The sequence below is a fragment of the Rhinoderma darwinii genome, chromosome 5 (assembly GCF_050947455.1).
Source record: "Rhinoderma darwinii isolate aRhiDar2 chromosome 5, aRhiDar2.hap1, whole genome shotgun sequence".
Lineage (NCBI taxonomy): Eukaryota > Metazoa > Chordata > Amphibia > Anura > Rhinodermatidae > Rhinoderma > Rhinoderma darwinii.
In genome coordinates, this window is record NC_134691.1 from 273,958,741 (window position 1) to 273,975,820 (window position 17,080).

At 47.8% G+C, this 17,080-nt stretch overlaps 1 non-coding gene across 1 annotated transcript; it reads left to right on the forward strand.

Moving 5' to 3' along the window:
- The first annotated feature begins 13,690 nt into the window (after positions 1-13,690).
- On the forward strand, positions 13,691-13,777 carry TRNAL-UAA (transfer RNA leucine (anticodon UAA)). The gene has a single exon. It is a non-coding gene; the product is annotated as a tRNA-Leu (tRNA).
- Positions 13,778-17,080: the final 3,303 nt, after the last annotated feature.

Below are 17,080 nucleotides of genomic sequence, written 5' to 3' on the forward strand. Positions count from 1 at the left end.
CCTTCCTGAGAACAAGCTGTTTGTTCCCCTGCAATTCCGGCTAAGGGTACTTAGGGAAAATCATGACTCCGCACTATCTGGTCATCCAGGCATCCTGGGTACCAAACACCTCATTACCAGAAATTATTGGTGGCCTGGGTTGCCTAAAGACGTTAAGGCCTACGTCGCCGCTTGTGAGGTTTGTGCTAGGTCCAAGACTCCCAGGTCCCGACCAGCGGGCTTACTGCGTTCGTTGCCCATTCCCCAGAGACCTTGGACACATATCTCCATGGATTTTATCACCGATTTGCCTCCATCCCAAGGCAAGTCGGTGGTGTGGGTGGTGGTAGACCGCTTCAGTAAGATGTGCCACTTTGTGCCCCTCAAGAAACTACCCAACGCCAAGACGTTGGCTACCTTGTTTGTCAAACACATCCTGCGTCTCCATGGGGTCCCTGTCAATATTGTTTCGGACAGAGGGGTACAATTTGTTTCATTGTTTTGGAGAGCCTTCTGTATGAAGTTGGGGATTGATCTGTCCTTCTCCTCTGCCTTCCATCCTGAAACCAATGGACAAACGGAGAGGACTAATCAATCTCTAGAACAATACTTAAGGTGTTTTGTTTCTGACTGTCAATTTGATTGGGTCTCTTTCATTCTCCTTGCCGAATTTTCCCTTAATAACCGGGTCAGTAACTCGTCAGGGGTCTCTCCCTTTTTCTGTAATTTTGGGTTTAATCCACGGTTCTCCTCCGTTTCACCTGGTAGTTCCAACAATCCCGAGGTAGAGGTCGTTCATCGGGAACTGTGCACAGTCTGGGCCCAGGTTCAGAAGAACCTAGAGGCATCCCAGAGCGTACAAAAAACTCAGGCTGATAGAAAACGTTCTGCTAACCCCCTGTTTATGGTCGGGGATCTGGTGTGGTTGTCGTCTAGGAACTTGCGTCTCAAGGTTCCGTCCAAGAAGTTTGCTCCCCGGTTTATTGGGCCGTATAAGGTCATTGAGGTCCTCAATCCTGTCTCCTTCCGGCTGGAGTTACCCCCGTCTTTTCGTATACACGACGTGTTTCATGCCTCCCTCCTTAAACGATGCTTCCCGTCCTTGGCTCCCTCGAGGAGACCTCCTGTTCCCGTCCTCACCCCTGAGGGGGTGGAATTCGAGGTGGCCAGGATTGTGGACAGCAAGATGGTCCAAGGCTCCCTCCAGTACCTGGTCCATTGGAGAGGTTACGGGCCCGAGGAGAGGACTTGGGTACCCGCCCGGGATGTTCACGCTGGGGTATTGGTCAGGAGGTTCCACCTGCGTTTCCCCAGGAAGCCAGGTCCACTTAGAAAGGGTCCGGTGGCCCCTCATAAAAGGGGGGGGGGTACTGTAAAGGATCTGCCAGGCACAGCTTCGGGGTTAACTCCCTTAATTAATCAGTCAGCACCTGAATCTACATCCCTGAGACTGACTCCAGCTTCCACCACTCAGGCTGGCAGGCTTAGGAGTGGGAGAGCCTATGGCAGCCTGGCCAGACTCAGCTAGCTCCCGCCCTCTGTCTATTTATACCTGCATTTCCTGTTCCTCCTTGCTTGTTATTCTTTTTCGTGTGGTTTCCTGGCCCAGCTACAGCTCCTTCTATTTTGTTCCTGCTCCATACTGACCCTGGCTTACTGACTACTCTTCTGCTCTTCGTTTGGTACCTCGCACACTCCTGGCTTGACTCGGCTCGTTCACCACTCTGGTTGCTCACGGTGTTGCCGTGGGCAACTGCCCCTTTCCCTTGCTTGTATTCCCTTGTATGTTCGTCGTGTTTGTCGTGCACTTACTGAGTGCAGGGACCGCCGCCCAGTTGTACCCCGTCGCCTAGGGCGGGTCGTTGCAAGTAGGCAGGGATAGAGTGGTGGGTAGATTAGGGCTCACTTGTCCGTTTCCCTACCCCCCGGTCATTACAGAGGCAAGCCGTGCAGACGGAAGATGTGTTGAATGAAGAAGTCGGCCAATCGCGCAGCAGAAGGCAGACCAGTCAAGGGAAGAAAATTAGCCATTTTAGAAAATTGATCCACCACCACCCAGATCACACTGCAACCCGCAGAGAGAGGGAGATTCGTGACAAAGTCTATTTCAATATGCTGCCAGGGAGCAATGAGCACATCCAGTGGGTGGAGCAGACCAGCTGGTCTGCAGTGGGCAACTTTATTTGCTGCGCATACCGTACATGAGGAGACAAAGTCCATGACGTTTTTGGGCCTTACGAGCACCCACATGACCTGCCAGCTTGGAACTGTGACCCCAGCGAAGGATTCTTCCTCGATCTGCCAGACGTACAAAAGTCCTTCCCGGAGGAATGTCTCTAACTTGCAGAGGGTTCACAGAGAAGATGCAGGAAGGATCAATAATATTCTGTGGGGACTCCACAGTGTCCTCTGTTTCAAATGACCTAGACAAGGCATCGGCCCTCACATTCTTGTCGGCAGGTAGGTAGTGGAGTTTGAACCGGAACCGAGCAAAGAACAACGACCACCTGGCTTGACGAGGATTCGACCACTGAGCCGTCTGTAGATAGGTCAGGTTCTTGTGATCTGTGTAGACAAGGATAGAATGGGCTGCGCCTTCCAGTAGGTGTCTCCACTCCTGCAGAGCCAGCTTGTTGGCCAGTAACTCCCGATCCCCAATCGAGTAGTTGCGCTCTGCGGAAGAAAACAGCTTAGAATAGTAGCCACATACCACAGTCTTGCCTTTCGAACCTTTCTGGAACAACAGTGCACCAGCACCAACAGAGGAAGCGTCCACTCTAATGAAAACTGTAGGGATACATCAGGGTGGTGAAGAATAGAGGCTGACATGAAGGCTTTTTTTAAGTATTTACCACACCTTGGCATTCTTACCCTTTTTAGTGAGAGTAGAGATGGGAGCTGTCAAAGACGAGAAGTTGGGAATGAACAGCCGGTAGAAGTTGGCGAATCCCAGGAAGCGTTGTATGGCCCTTAAGCCTTGGGTGCGTGGCCATTCCAGGGCAGCCTTTACCTTCTCAGGGTCCATCTTAAGACCCTGATCGGAGATGATATAACCCTGGAAGGGAAGAGACTCTTTTTTTCAAACCCTCACTTCTTCAGCTTGGCATAAAGATGATTCTCCCTTAAACGAAGCAACACCTGGCGGACATGACTCTGATGTGTTACTGGATCTGGGGAAAAAAATCTAAATGTCATCGAGATACACTACAACACAGACATAGAGGAGATCCCGAAAAATGTAATTGACAAATTCTTGAAACACCGCAGGAGCATTACATAGGCCGAAGGGCATAACTAGGTATTCATAGTGCCCATCACGTGTATTGAATGCAGTCTTCCACTCGTCACCTTGACGAATCCCGATCAGATTGTAGGCCCCCCACAGGTCCAGTTTAGAAAACATTTTTACCCCCCATATGCGATCAAACAGTTCCGAAATCAAAGGCAATGGGTACCTGTTCTTCACTGTGATCTGGTTGAGTCCTCGGTAGTCAATGCAGGGTCGAAGGGATCCATCTTGCTTCTTGACGAAGAAAAAACCAGCTCCGGCCGGGTAGGAGGATTTACAAATGAAGCCCCTCCAGATTCTCCTTAATGTAGGCAGACATAGACTTGGTCTCAGACAAGGAGAGAAGGTACACTCTACCGAGAGGAGGGAACGAATCAGGAACCAAGTCGATCGGACAATCATATGCTCAATGTGGCGGAAACGTCTCTGCTTTATTCTTGTCGAAGACGTCTGAGAACATAGTAGAGTAACAAGAAGGCAACCCTGCTAATGACTGATGGGACCCCACTGGAGAACCTCTCCATTGTTCCAATCCGGGACTGGGGCGTGTAAAAGGAGCCAAGGCAAACCCAGCAGCACGTAGTTGACGGCCTTGGGCAGCACAAACAGGGAGATGAGCTCAGAGTGAAGAGCTCCTACTTGAAGTCTCAATGGCTTAGTCACAGACAAAACTGAGTCAGGCAATGGCAGTCCATCTACCGAGGCAACGATCAACGGCCTTTCCCACAGGACAGTGGGCAACTGAAGAAGATCCACAAGGCCTTGGCAGATGAAATTGGCTGCAGAGCCAGAGTCCAAGTAGGCAGAGACAGGATAGGGCTTCTCGCCAGCAATGATGGTCATGGGAATGAACAGTTTGGAGGAGAGTTCTCGATTAAATGCAGTAGCGCCCAGGGTTGTCTCTTCAACCAAACCTAGGCGTTGGGGTTTTTTGGCTTCTGAGGACACAGACGCACGACATGGCCACCGAGGCCGCAATATAAACAGAGTCCAGAGGTGTGCCTGCACTGTTTCTCTTGAATGGACAATTTTAGCCGATCCACCTGCATCGGAATCTCGGGCAAAGTAGTAGAAGGCGGCAAGAGGGGTTGCTGGAAGTTGGGCGCCAGTCTAGAAAGCCGTCTCTCCCTGAGCCTTATGTCCACCCGAGTAGCAAGCAGAATCGGGTCGTCCAAGGCAGGTGGTAGATCTCGAGCAGCAAGTTCGTCCCTGATCTCTGGCGATAGACCATGCCAGAAGGAGGCTACGAAGGCCTCATTGTTCCAGGACAGTTCTCCTGCCATGGTCCGGAACTGGATGGTGTATTCACTCACGGAGGTGTCCTCCTGGCGAAGGTTAAAGATAGCAGTGGCTGCCGACGAGACTTGTCCTGGCTCCTCGAAAACAGTACGTAATAACCGCACGAATCCCTGGAAGTCTTGGGTCTCGGGTCCCTGACGTTCCCAGATTGGGTTCGCCCATGCCAGGGCCTTGGCGGCAAGTAGAGACACGATAAAGGCGATCTTGGTTCCATCCGACGGAAATGCTTAGGCGTGCAGGGTAAAATGGATATGGGATTGGTTCAGAAACCCCCTGCACGTACTTGCGTCTCCATGGAACCGAGAAGGTAATTGCAGCGAGAACCGAGAATCCGAACCGGAACTGCCAGGAGGTGTAGCAGGGGGGTTGAACGGAGGAGCTTGCATAGGAGCAGGAAGGGAAGCAGCTAGCATCCCTAGCTGCTGTGCCATGGAGTCCACTGCCACAAGAAGTTGATCCTGTCTTTCTCTGAGATCCTGCAGGTCCGCCTGCATGGCTTGGGAGGGTGACATGCCCTTGAATTGACCAGCGGGGTCCATGGCCTGAGCATACTGTCACGATACGGGGTGTGGACCCACTGGGCCGTACCACGTAGCGGGATGGCAGCTGGCCAAACAGATATAGTACAGAGTCTATAGTCCAGAAAGGGTACCTGTGGCAACTCGGACAGTAGCAAGACAGGCTCGGCTGGGACCAGGCAGCAGGTAGACGTCAGGCATGGAGTAGCAGAACAGGTGTGGAATACAACACAACACGACAACAGCTCAGCACGGCACTTGACCAGGATAGCACGGGATACAGGATACAGGAACAGTGAACACTTGGGAATGGAAGACACTAGGAGACAATTTGCAAGACAAACTTTGGGTAACGAACAACGCTCACGCAAATAACAAGAAGGCAGAGCCCTTTCTATAGTCCAGTAGCATTCTGGGCTTGATTGCAGACTTCCTGCAATTATGCGTTCACTGGCCCTTTAAGACCGTGCACTCGCGGGTGTGCGCGCTCCCTCCTGGAGACAGTCTCGATACCAGGAAGTGAGAGCCGGTGCCTCACAGGGGGACAACGCTGCAGGGAACTCACATGTCCATGGCCGTGGCCGTCGGGGGGTAAGTCAGAAAGACGGGCCGCGGCCATAGACGTTACACAATTCATATGATTCTTCAGAAGTATCAAGATTCCGAGGTGTGTGGACCCACTAGGCCGCTCCGCCGTGGCGGAGTGGCAGTTGACAAAACAACAGTCAATTGAAAGTCAAAGCACAAGCGTCCCTGTGTGAAAGTCCAGACAGACACGAGGTGCAGCTGATGCTTGGCGTGGCAGATGACACAAGATGTGGCGGATGACACCAGACATGGCAAATGACACCGGATGTGGCAGATGACACCAGACGTGGCAGATGACACAAAACGTTGGAGATGGCACTGGACGTGGTAGATGACACCGGACGTGGCGGATGACACAAGATGTGGCAGATGACACTGGATGGGGCAGAAGACTCCAACACACCTCCATCACTAGACTTTAACTCAGGAACAAATGCAGTTACAGGATACAGGAAGCAGGATACAGGAACACTGGGAACAGGATACAATAAGGGACCATTTGCTTAACTAACATGGAAAGACAACAACAATGCTCAGACAAGGGGTGGAAGGGCAGAACCCTTTTTATAGTCCAGGGTGATCTGGGGTTTGGTTAGGGAACTTTTTACTGGTGTGAGCGCTGGCCCTTTACGACCAGAGACGAGCATGCACGCGAAACCTAGGAGAGGCTGCAGGGCAGTACGGATATGTGTTCTCTGGCCTCCAGGGGGGGACGACTCTGGCATGAGCTCCCCCGGGAGGTGAGGGAAAGCAGCGGTCCGCGACCCTAGCCAAGAAGATAACAGCGGGAGACTGTTATTACTGGTTGAAAAAAACTGAGCAATGACTAACGGTATGTTCAGATGTCCCATATCTGTAATGAATTTCCAATGTGAATTCTGCACCAAAAATCTGTGACGGTTTACAGTACAAATTATGAGGCTAAGGTTTTTAAACCTCATCCACATTTAGCAGAACAAAACTTCACAGAATTTAGGGCACGCTTTAGATTTTAAAATACGTTTTGTGGAGAGACTTTCTCTACGTCTGGACATACACTTGAAGCTGTTAGCGCAACCATTAAAGAGGCTCTGTCACCACATTATAAGTTCCCTATCTCCTACATAATGTGATCGGCGCTGTTTTTTTACCTTTTGACCAAGTGGGCGTTGTACAGAGGAGTGTATGACGCTGACCAATCAGCGTCATACACTTCTCTCCTTTCATACTCAGCACAGCGCGATCTTGTGAGATCACTCTGTGCTGTCACATACACCCACATAACTTTACTGAAGTGTCTTGGTTTCCAGCCAGGACGTAATGTCTATTCGCAATCCCGACACTTCGGTAACGTTTATGTGGGACTTAATGACAGCAAGCGTGATCTCGATGTGCTGCGTGAGTAAGTGATCGTTTTTCTAAATAAAAAAACACTGCTGTTATCTACATTACAGCGCTGATCACATTATGTAGGAGATAGGGTACTTATAATGTGCATGTGGCTGCCTTCTGTGCTTTTATGAATCTAATCACTTGCATGCAGCAAAATAGCGAATGCAGCATCTTAGCCATTACACATAGCGGCTCCTCCATCTCCCCCCCCAACGACACGATCGCGGGGTGCCGATGGTTGTCAGGACATTCTAGGACCTGGCAAAATATTGCAGTGCATTGTACCAGCGATCTAATAATTGCTTGTTCAAGTCCCCGAGTCGGACTAAATTTTTTTAAAAAAATGAGTTAAATATAGTCTTTTGTATTATATGGGAAAAATATTAAAAGTTAAAATAAAAAAGCCCTTTTCCCATTTTTCCTCTCAAGTATGGAAAAAAATAAAAAAGTAAACAATCTTGCACAGTAAAAAAAAAACACCACAATTGTTGTTTTTTTGTTCACCTTACCTCCCCAAATAAATGAAATTTAAAGTGTTGAAAAAGTCTTATGTACCCTAATGTCTACCTAAAAATAAAAACATTATGGCTTTTGGAAGGTAGGGAGGTAAAAAAAAAAAAAAAAATGTGGCAGAAAGGCGTTAATCTACCTCCTGATGGAACTGTCATGGAAGTATAGGGAACAAATGATAAATAATTACCAGTAATTGGATTTTTCCTATAACCTCCACGACATCGCAGGGTTTTCTGCCTCCCTTGTAATTGTTCATACCTAAAATGGGTGTGGTTGCATTTTCGTTCTTTTGGCTTGCATGTGCTCATGTCTCTATGGTGTTAACTGGGAAAGGTAAGCAGGGGTGGAATTCAACTGCGTACCCAGATTTTTTATGTCCCTCAGAAAGCAGAAAAACCCACCTGGGGGTATTGTCATGGGGGTGAGGGTATGTTCACACGATGAGAGGCATTTACGTGTGAAAAGACAGACTGTTAACAGCTGCCTCGTTTCACACGTAAATGCTCCTCCTCACAGTTTGCGAGCCGTCTGAGACGCTCGTAAATCAGTTCAATGAAGAACAGCTCAAATTACGTGGCAAAGAAGTGCCCTGCACTTCTTTGCCGAGGCAGTCCATTTACGCGTCGTCGTTTGACAGCTGTCAAACGACGACGTGTAAATTACAGGTCGTCTGCACAATACGTCGGCAAACCCATTCAAATGAATGGGCAGATGTTTGCCGACGTATTGTAGCCGTATTTTCAGGTGTAAAACGAGGCATAATACGCCTCGTTTACGCGTGAAAATAGGTTGTGTGAACCCAGCCTTACAGGAAAATCCGATTACTGGAAAGTAGTCATAATTTTTTTTCACGCACAAATCTTATATATTTTATTATACATTTTGTCTCCATTTTGCCTTTATTATAAGGACATAAAATTGGTTATAAGGTCCAAATAATGGGCTTTGCCTTTTGCTAATTAGTTATATACTGTAGTTACATATTCTGTTTTATTAAGATACCATTATGGAAATATGCAAACTGCTACTATTGAAGAGAATCTACTATATAGAAAACTGCTACTGTAAGACTTTCAAGAGTCTTTCTACCTGATAGAATTTAATGTTAATGTTTGTTTATGCCCGAGGGAAAATAATGATGGAACCAGTAGATCGACAGCAGAAGACAGGTTTATTAATGAGACGTTACACAAACACGAAGCAGGAGAATAATACAAGTTCCTGTGTACTTTACCTTTGTATTTGTTTTAATATATATGTTTATATAGTAGTTTATTTGTACATGTTATAACTGTTAAAGGCAATATGCACGGAGGTTGTATATTCTCCCAGTGTTTGCGTAGGTGTTCTCTATGTTCTCAGTTTTCCCCCCACATTTCAAAAACATACTGATAGTGAGATGGGAGCCTGTGTTTTATCATTTATTTTATAAATCTAATTCTTATGAACAAGATTAAATTTATTTCTCCTGTCCAAAAAACTATTCTTTTTACTATGAAATTGGGCTTTGTGTGTCTGAGATAGGGAGAATGTAATGGCCTCCGCTTATCCCTGCCAGCGCGTTATACTTACCGGTCTCCGGCGTCCTGAACCACTCTCTGCTATAAAGCTCCTCCTGCTCTGGTGGTCATTGCCAGAGCAATCTGGTTCCTTAGCGTTCTCTGGGTTCTTAAGTTTTCCCTGCCGTCTAGTTGTAATCCTGTGTACTGACCTTCTGCCTGTTATTAACCATCTGTGCCTGCTGCCTGCTCTGACCTATTGCTATGTTCATCATGTTGAACATCTGCCATTTGCACAGACCTATTGCCACGGTTTCCACTTTGCTACTACCAACTTCAGCCATCACCAAGGCAGAGGCGTAGCTGGGGGGGGGGCAGGCGGGGCATGTGCCCCGGGCGCAGCTTAGAGGGGGGCGCCAATGCCACCTCCTCCTGCACTATAATTGTACCTGTGTCTATAGGACACAGGTACAATTAGAAGCAATGAATGACCGGGCACGTTACGTGCCCGGCTATTCAGCGCTTTTGCATCAGTGAAGCGACTGGTACCTTTTGTACCAGTGAAGCTTCCGTTGATGAAAGGCGCTGAGTGACAGGGAAAGTCATCCTGCCCAGCCAATCAGCGCCTTTCATAGACGCTGCGTTCAACCCCCAGGAGACCTGCGCAGAAGAGAACAGGTCTCCATGGCTGCCGGACGGTGTGGGAGCGGGATTAAGGTGAGTTTGAATATTTTTTTTATTTTTTTTTAATTGTAATAAAAGTGTGTGCCATTATCTACAGGGGGGCTTTATCTACGGGGGGGGGGGGAACTTTGTCTACACGGTGGGGCATTTATCTACGGGGGGGGGCATTTATCTACGGGGGGACTTTATCTACGGGGGGACTTTATCTATGGGGGGTGGACTTTGTCTACACGGGGGGGACTTTGTCTACACGGGAGGGGGACTTTGTCTACACGGGGGGGACGGGACTTTATCTATGGGGGGGACTTTATCTACGGGGGGACTTTGTCTACACGGGGGAGGGGCTTTATCTACAAGGGGGACTTTATCTACGGGGGGTGTCTATCTACAGGGGGGCTATATACTGGGGTGGGCTATCTATGGAGCACCATATACAGGGGTGGGCTATAGCTACAGGGGGGGCTATATAGTATATAGCCCCCCTGTAGATATAGCCCACCCCTGTATATAGTGCTCCATAGTTCGCCCACCCTTGTAGATATAGCCCACCCCTGTAGATATAGCCCACCCCTGTAGATATAGCCCCCCTGTATATTGCCCACCCCTGTATATAGCCCACCCCTGTATATAGCCCACCCCTGTATATAGCCCCCCTGTATATAGCCCACCCCTGTAGATATAGCCCACCCCTGTAGATATAGCCCACCCCTGTAGATATGGCCCACCCCTGTATATAGTATCCCACAAATAGCTCCCCCTATAGTGCTCCACAGAAAGCCCACCCCTATATATAGCCCCCCTGTACATATAGTCCACCCCTGTATATAGTGCTCCACAGATAGCCCACCCCTGTATATAGTATAAACAAGGGTGGGCTATCTGTGGAGCACTATATACAGGGGTGGACTATCTAGTGGAGCACTATATACAGGGATGGACTATATGTACAGGGGGGCTATATACAGGGGTGGGCTATCTGTGAAACACTATACAGGGGTGGACTATATGTGGTGCACTATATACAGGGGTGGACTATATGTGGAGCACTATATACAGGGGTGGGCTATATCTACAGGGGGCTATATACAGGGTTGGGCTATACGTGGAGCACTATATACAGGGGGCTATATACAGGGGTGGGCTATCTGTAGAGCACTATAGGGGGAGTTATTTGTGGGACACTATATACAGGGGTGGGCTATATGGGGGCACTATCTACAGGGGGCTCTATGGCAGACACTATCTACAGGGGGCATAGTGTGTGTGTGTGGGACACGGTGTATGGTGCTATTATAATTAGAGGTGCAGTGTATGGCGCTATTATATTTAGGGGCGTAGTGTGTGGTATAATAGTAGTATAGAGCTACATAAGTCGTCAAACTAGTTTTGACAGGTGACACGCCCCTTTAGGGGCGTGGTTAGGGCGCGGCTAACGTTGTCACGCCCCTTTAGGGGCGTGATTGGGGTGTGTCTAACGTTGTCACGCCCCTTTAGGGGCGTGTTTATGCCGTGATTGCCGTTGACACGCCCCTTTAGGGGCGTTGGCACACCCTTTCGGGGCGTGGCTAGGGTGTGACTGACAACGGCACGCCCCTTTAGGGGCGTCGACACGCCCCTTTAGGGACACACCTAGGGCGTGGCTAACATTGACACGCCCTATAGGACGGTGACTGGCCACGCCCTTCCGGTTCCGGTACACGCCCTTCCGGTTCCGGGGTGTACCCAGACCACGCCCTTCCGGTTTAGGGACACGCCTCTTCCGGAACCGACGCTCCCCCAGACCACGCCCTTCCGGTTCAGTGACACGCTTCCGGTTCAGTGACACGCCTCTTCCGGAACCGGTGTACCATAGACCACACCCCTCCGGTTCCGGTGGGTGAACCCCGCCTCTTCCGGAACAGCATCATATGACGCGTACTTAGAAGGATTGTGATTGGTGCGCGCTGAAGCCATGCGGTGATTGGTGCATACGGAATTGTGGGCGTGTTCATTCCCATAGAATGAATGTGATTGGTGGGCACTGAAGCCGTGTTGTGATTGGTGCGTACCGAGCTAACATTGCGAAGCCAATGTACATCTGACGTAGTCAACCATAAAGGTAATGTCAAAACCAAATAAAAAGCAGACGTATATTTCAACATACATTAGTTTATTTTATAAAAACAAAGGCATACTACAGTTGAAAAGGTGGACATAATATATGTAAGGCAAATAATGTCATTTTTATAAAAAGACGCATTTACATAATATTTACAGAACAAATAAACGTACAGATCAAAATACACAGGAACAACAAATATTTGCAGCGAGACAATGACAGGAGCCGTCGAAAGCCACAACTATGCATTTATATGGTTAACCAATTTACAACAGAGTGGTGTGTGCTAAAGCTTGCGATGCTCCTGTAGTGTGCATATACATTTAAACAAATAAAATGCGTTCATAGTAGGCAAAAAGTATATAAGAAATTACTTGGTTTATGCGTTGCGGCCCCCTCAGACTTTGCAGTAATCAAGCTGATTTTAAAGAAGGTCGCCGATCCTTTTTTCTCAGTGCCCACAATCCCTCTGAACGTCTAGCATTGTGTGCCAAAGACAGTCTTGAATCTGCAGATAGAATACACATAAAATTAGTAAATAATAGGCAAACGGTAAGTATAGTGCTGTGTGTTAAAGACAGACAAGCCCCTGTTGCTTGATTATACATTTAAACGTTTAAAATTAGTTAATAGCAGGGCTAAAAAATAAAAAAAATAAATAAATAAATAAATAAATAAATAAAAAAAATAAAATAATTAAAAAAATAATTAATAAAAATAATTTTAATAAAAAATTAATATATTAGAAATAAAAAATAAATAAATATATCAGAACTTACTTGGTTTATCAGTTACTGCACCATGTAATTTTACAGACTTTGCAGTAACCAAACTGGTATTAAAAAAATGTTGCACGGCTTATTTTTGTCCGTTCCCGCAAGCCCGTGACCTGCTTTAATAGTTCTCTCGCCGTTTTGAGCCTGAAACAGATAGCCTCGTTTATATATAATAACCCCAAAAGACGTTAGATTTTTTTAGTTTAGCCCTCTAGCGGCGGTTTAAAAAGACATTTAGATAATTAACAGTGACGGCTTATTATTATTCTATTATTAGCATTATATATATATATATATATATATATATATATATATACATAATAACATTTAACGGCTGTTAAAAATGACAGTTAGCGACTTTGCCATCATGATTTTTTATTTTATTTATTTTTTTAGCCTGTTATTACATGCTATTATCATATAAATAATATATACAAGCGCCTCTACAAAATCCTAAATGACAAGTTCAAAATTTGTAGCATTTAAAACACACAGTTGGGTTTATACATTGAAAACTAACCCCCATCATCTATCTTGTGAGTCTAAGCCTATATACAACATGCATAATACAGCAATAACACATTTAAACCTTTTAAAACCTTTAAGCGAAAGTCACAAAATAGTCAATGTTTGTAAAAGCAATAACTTTCAGCCACATAGTATAAAAATTATAGACCTGTAATCAAGAGCCCCTACAAAATTTGTCATTGAAAATAATAATGAGTATCAATGTTTGCTGTCAGCACCGGGAGTCCGTCAATATACATTACTAGGGCACTAGATAAATAGTTATCAACAAGGAAAAGGCCTACAATGACTGTGAAGTCCATACCCGCCAGTGGTCAGCGCACAAAATTCAGTAAATATCAATGCCATGTGTATGCTATGCAGACATAAAAAGTTTGTAACAGCTTATAAAAATAAAAAAATATATACAATTAAATGTAATGAAAAACTACACTTTAAAATCATTTATTGGCTTCGCAATGTTAGCTACGCCTGAACTAAAATTCCATCTGAATCATCTCCTTAATACACGTCTTCATATTATTCTATAGCCACATTATCCATCCTATACCAGGGTGGCCGAGCGGTCTAAGGCGTTGGACATAAAAATCCAATCGGCGTAAAAGCCGTCGTGGGTTCGAATCCCACCCCAGGTAAACTTTTAAACATTGTTTTATTATTTTTTTACAGTAAATTTACCCAGCAATTTTATGTGTTTATACAAAAAGAACAAAATGAGCTTTTATTCAAATAATTTGTGAATAACGTATTCAGATATAACCCTGGTCATGCCTTGGTTACAGCGAGCACCAATCACAATCATTATTCAAAATGTAACCCGGTCATGCGCACAGTTATACTTATAGTTTCAGAAAACCGCAGAAAACATGTTCGGACGCTTTCCAGGCATGTCAGGGCATGTTTCTGTTCAATGAACACGCCCACAACTCGGTACGCACCAATCACAACACGGCTTCAGTGCCCACCAATCACATTCATTCTATGGGAATGAACACGCCCACAATTCCGTATGCACCAATCACCGCATGGCTTCATGGGTACACCCCGGAACCGGAAGGGCGTGTACCGGAACCGGAAGGGCGTGGCCAGTCACCGTCCTATAGGGCGTGTCAATGTTAGCCACGCCCTAGGTGTGTCCCTAAAGGGGCGTGTCGACGCCCCTAAAGGGGCGTGCCGTTGTCAGTCACACCCTAGCCACGCCCCGAAAGGGTGTGTCAACGCCCCTAAAGGGGCGTGTCAACGGCAATCACGGCATAAACACGCCCCTAAAGGGGCGGGTCAACGTTAGACACACCCCAATCACGCCCCTAAAGGGGCGTGACAACGTTAGCCACGCCCTAACCACGCCCCTAAAGGGGCGTGTCACCTGTCAAAACTAGTTTGACGACTTATGTAGCTCTATACTACTTATAATGACAACTTAATGATTATTTATAGGTGCAGAAATGTTGGAAAACTGAGAAGCTGAAGACATGTGAGCGGCAAACTGCAGAAATGGGCTGTGACCGGGAGAAGTTATCATAGAGGTCTGGGCCGGATGGAGAAAAAGAACTAGAATCTGAGACGTCACCAGAGAGTTATTTAATGTAAATGTTTATTCTGCCTCTAATCAGTATTGTAGTCACTGTGTGATCTGCAGCGAGATGATTATGATATGATTTATTTTTTGTGAAACAGCAACTCCCAGCATATCCTTATCATTGTTCGGGCCATGCTGGGAGCTGTAGTTTTACGCCCAGGGGCGTAACTAGGAAAGGCTGGGCCCCATAGCAAACTTTTGACTGGGTGCCACACAACCCCCCCCTCTAGTAGATAGTGCCTTTTTTACAGCCCCCTCTGTAGATAGCGCCATACAGCCCCCTCTGTAGATAGCGCCATACAGTCCCCCCTGTAGATATCTAGGGGGGGGGGGACTGTATGGCGCTATCTACAAAGGGGGCTGTATGGCGTTATCTACAGGGGGGACTGTATGGCGCTATCTACAGAGGGGGCTGTATGGCGTTATCTACAGGGGGGACTGTATGGCGTTCTCTACAGGCGGGGCTGTATGGCGTTATCTACAGAGGGGGCTGTATGGCGTTATCTACAGGGGGGACTGTATGGCGCTATCTACAGGGGGGACTGTATGGCGCTATCTACAGGGGGGACTGTATGGCGCTATCTACAGGGGGGACTGTATGGCGCTATCTACAGGGGGACTGTATGGCGCTATCTACAGGGGGGACTGTATGGCGCTATCTACAGGGGGGACTGTATGGCGCTATCTACAGAGGGGGCTGTATGGCGCTATCTACAGAGGGGCTGTATGGCGCTATCTACAGGGGGGGCTGTATGGCGCTATCTACAGGGGGGGCTGTATGGCGTTACCTACAGGGGGGACTGTATGGCGTTATCTACAGGGGGGACTGTATGGCGTTATCTACAGGGGGGACTGTATGGCGTTATCTACAGGGGGGCTGTATGGCGTTATCTACAGGGGGGACTGTATGGCGCTATCTACAGGGAGGACTGTATGCCGTTATCTACAGGGGGGCTGTATGGCGTTATCTACAGGGGGGCTGTATGGCATTCCCTTCAGGGGGGTCTGTATGGCGTTATCTACAGGGGGTCTGTATGGCGTTCCCTACAGGGGGGGTCTGTAGGGAACGCCATACAGCCCCCCCCTGTAGGGAACGCCATACAGCCCCCCCTGTAGGGACCGCCATACAGCCCCCCTGTAGGGAACGCTATACAGCCCCCCCTGTACGGAACGCCTTACAGCCCCCCCCCTGTAGGGAACACCATACAGCCCCAACCCCCCAAAATTATGCGACCAACAGTGTGAAAAGACATGTATCCCCTCTCCACAGGATAGGGGATACATGTGTGATCGCTGGCATTGATAGGGAGTTCGAAAGTCCCCCGAAGTTCTCCATCACTCACCTCCGACTTCCGGCGTCTGCACAGCTCAAGAAAAATGAAAGGAGCGCTGGTCACGCATGCGCACAAGCGCGACTGGCGCTCCATTCATTTCTACGGAGCTGCCGACACAGACCCAGGAAGTCCGAGGCTTGTCATGGAGAACTTCAGGGGACTTTCAGTCCCCCGTTCTCCCAATCAATGCAAGCGATCACACATGTATCCCCTGTCCTGTGTATATCTTGTGGATGTCCTGTGGATAGGGGATACATGTCTTATGTTTAATGACAGAGCGGGGAGATACCTACCTGCTCTGCAGTAGTGTTCAGTGGCGTCCCGCTGTAGCAGCCATAGCGGCTGCTAGCGGAGCCTCCGGCCATGGTGGGGGCCCGTGCCAGCGGGCGACACGGGCCCCGTAGCAGCCGCTACGGCTGCTATAGCGGTAGTTACGCCACTGTGTTAGAGGGAGTTCACACTGAGTTTTTTTACGCGAAAACTGTGACAAAAAACGTCAGAAAGTGCCTCCCATTGAAAACCATGAAATTTTTCCTGCGAGCAGTAAAAAACGCCTGCGGGAAAAAGAAGCGTTAGGCTATGTTCACACAGAGTTTTTTGCAGGAGGAATATCTGTCTCAAAATTCAGTTTGGAAGTTTGAGGCAGATTTTCCTCTGCCTGCACGCCGATTCTTGCGGCGTTTTTGGCCCGCGGCCATTGACCGCCGCGGGCATAAAACACAGCGAAATACGCTTTCTCTGCCTCCCATTGAAGTCAATGGGAGGTCAGAGGTGTAAACGCCCGAAGATAGGGCATGTCGCTTCTTTTTCCCGCGAGGCAGTTTTACTGCTCGCGGGAAAAAGACGCCGACGCCTCCCATTGAAATCAATGGGAGGCATTTTCTGGCCGTTTTTGACGTTTTGCGACAAAATACTCAGTGTAAACATAGCCTAATGCCCTTTCTTCGGGCGTTTCTGTCTCCGACTTCCCATTGACAACAATGGCAGGCAGAAAATGCATTTTTTGCTGCGTTTTTCTGCCCACG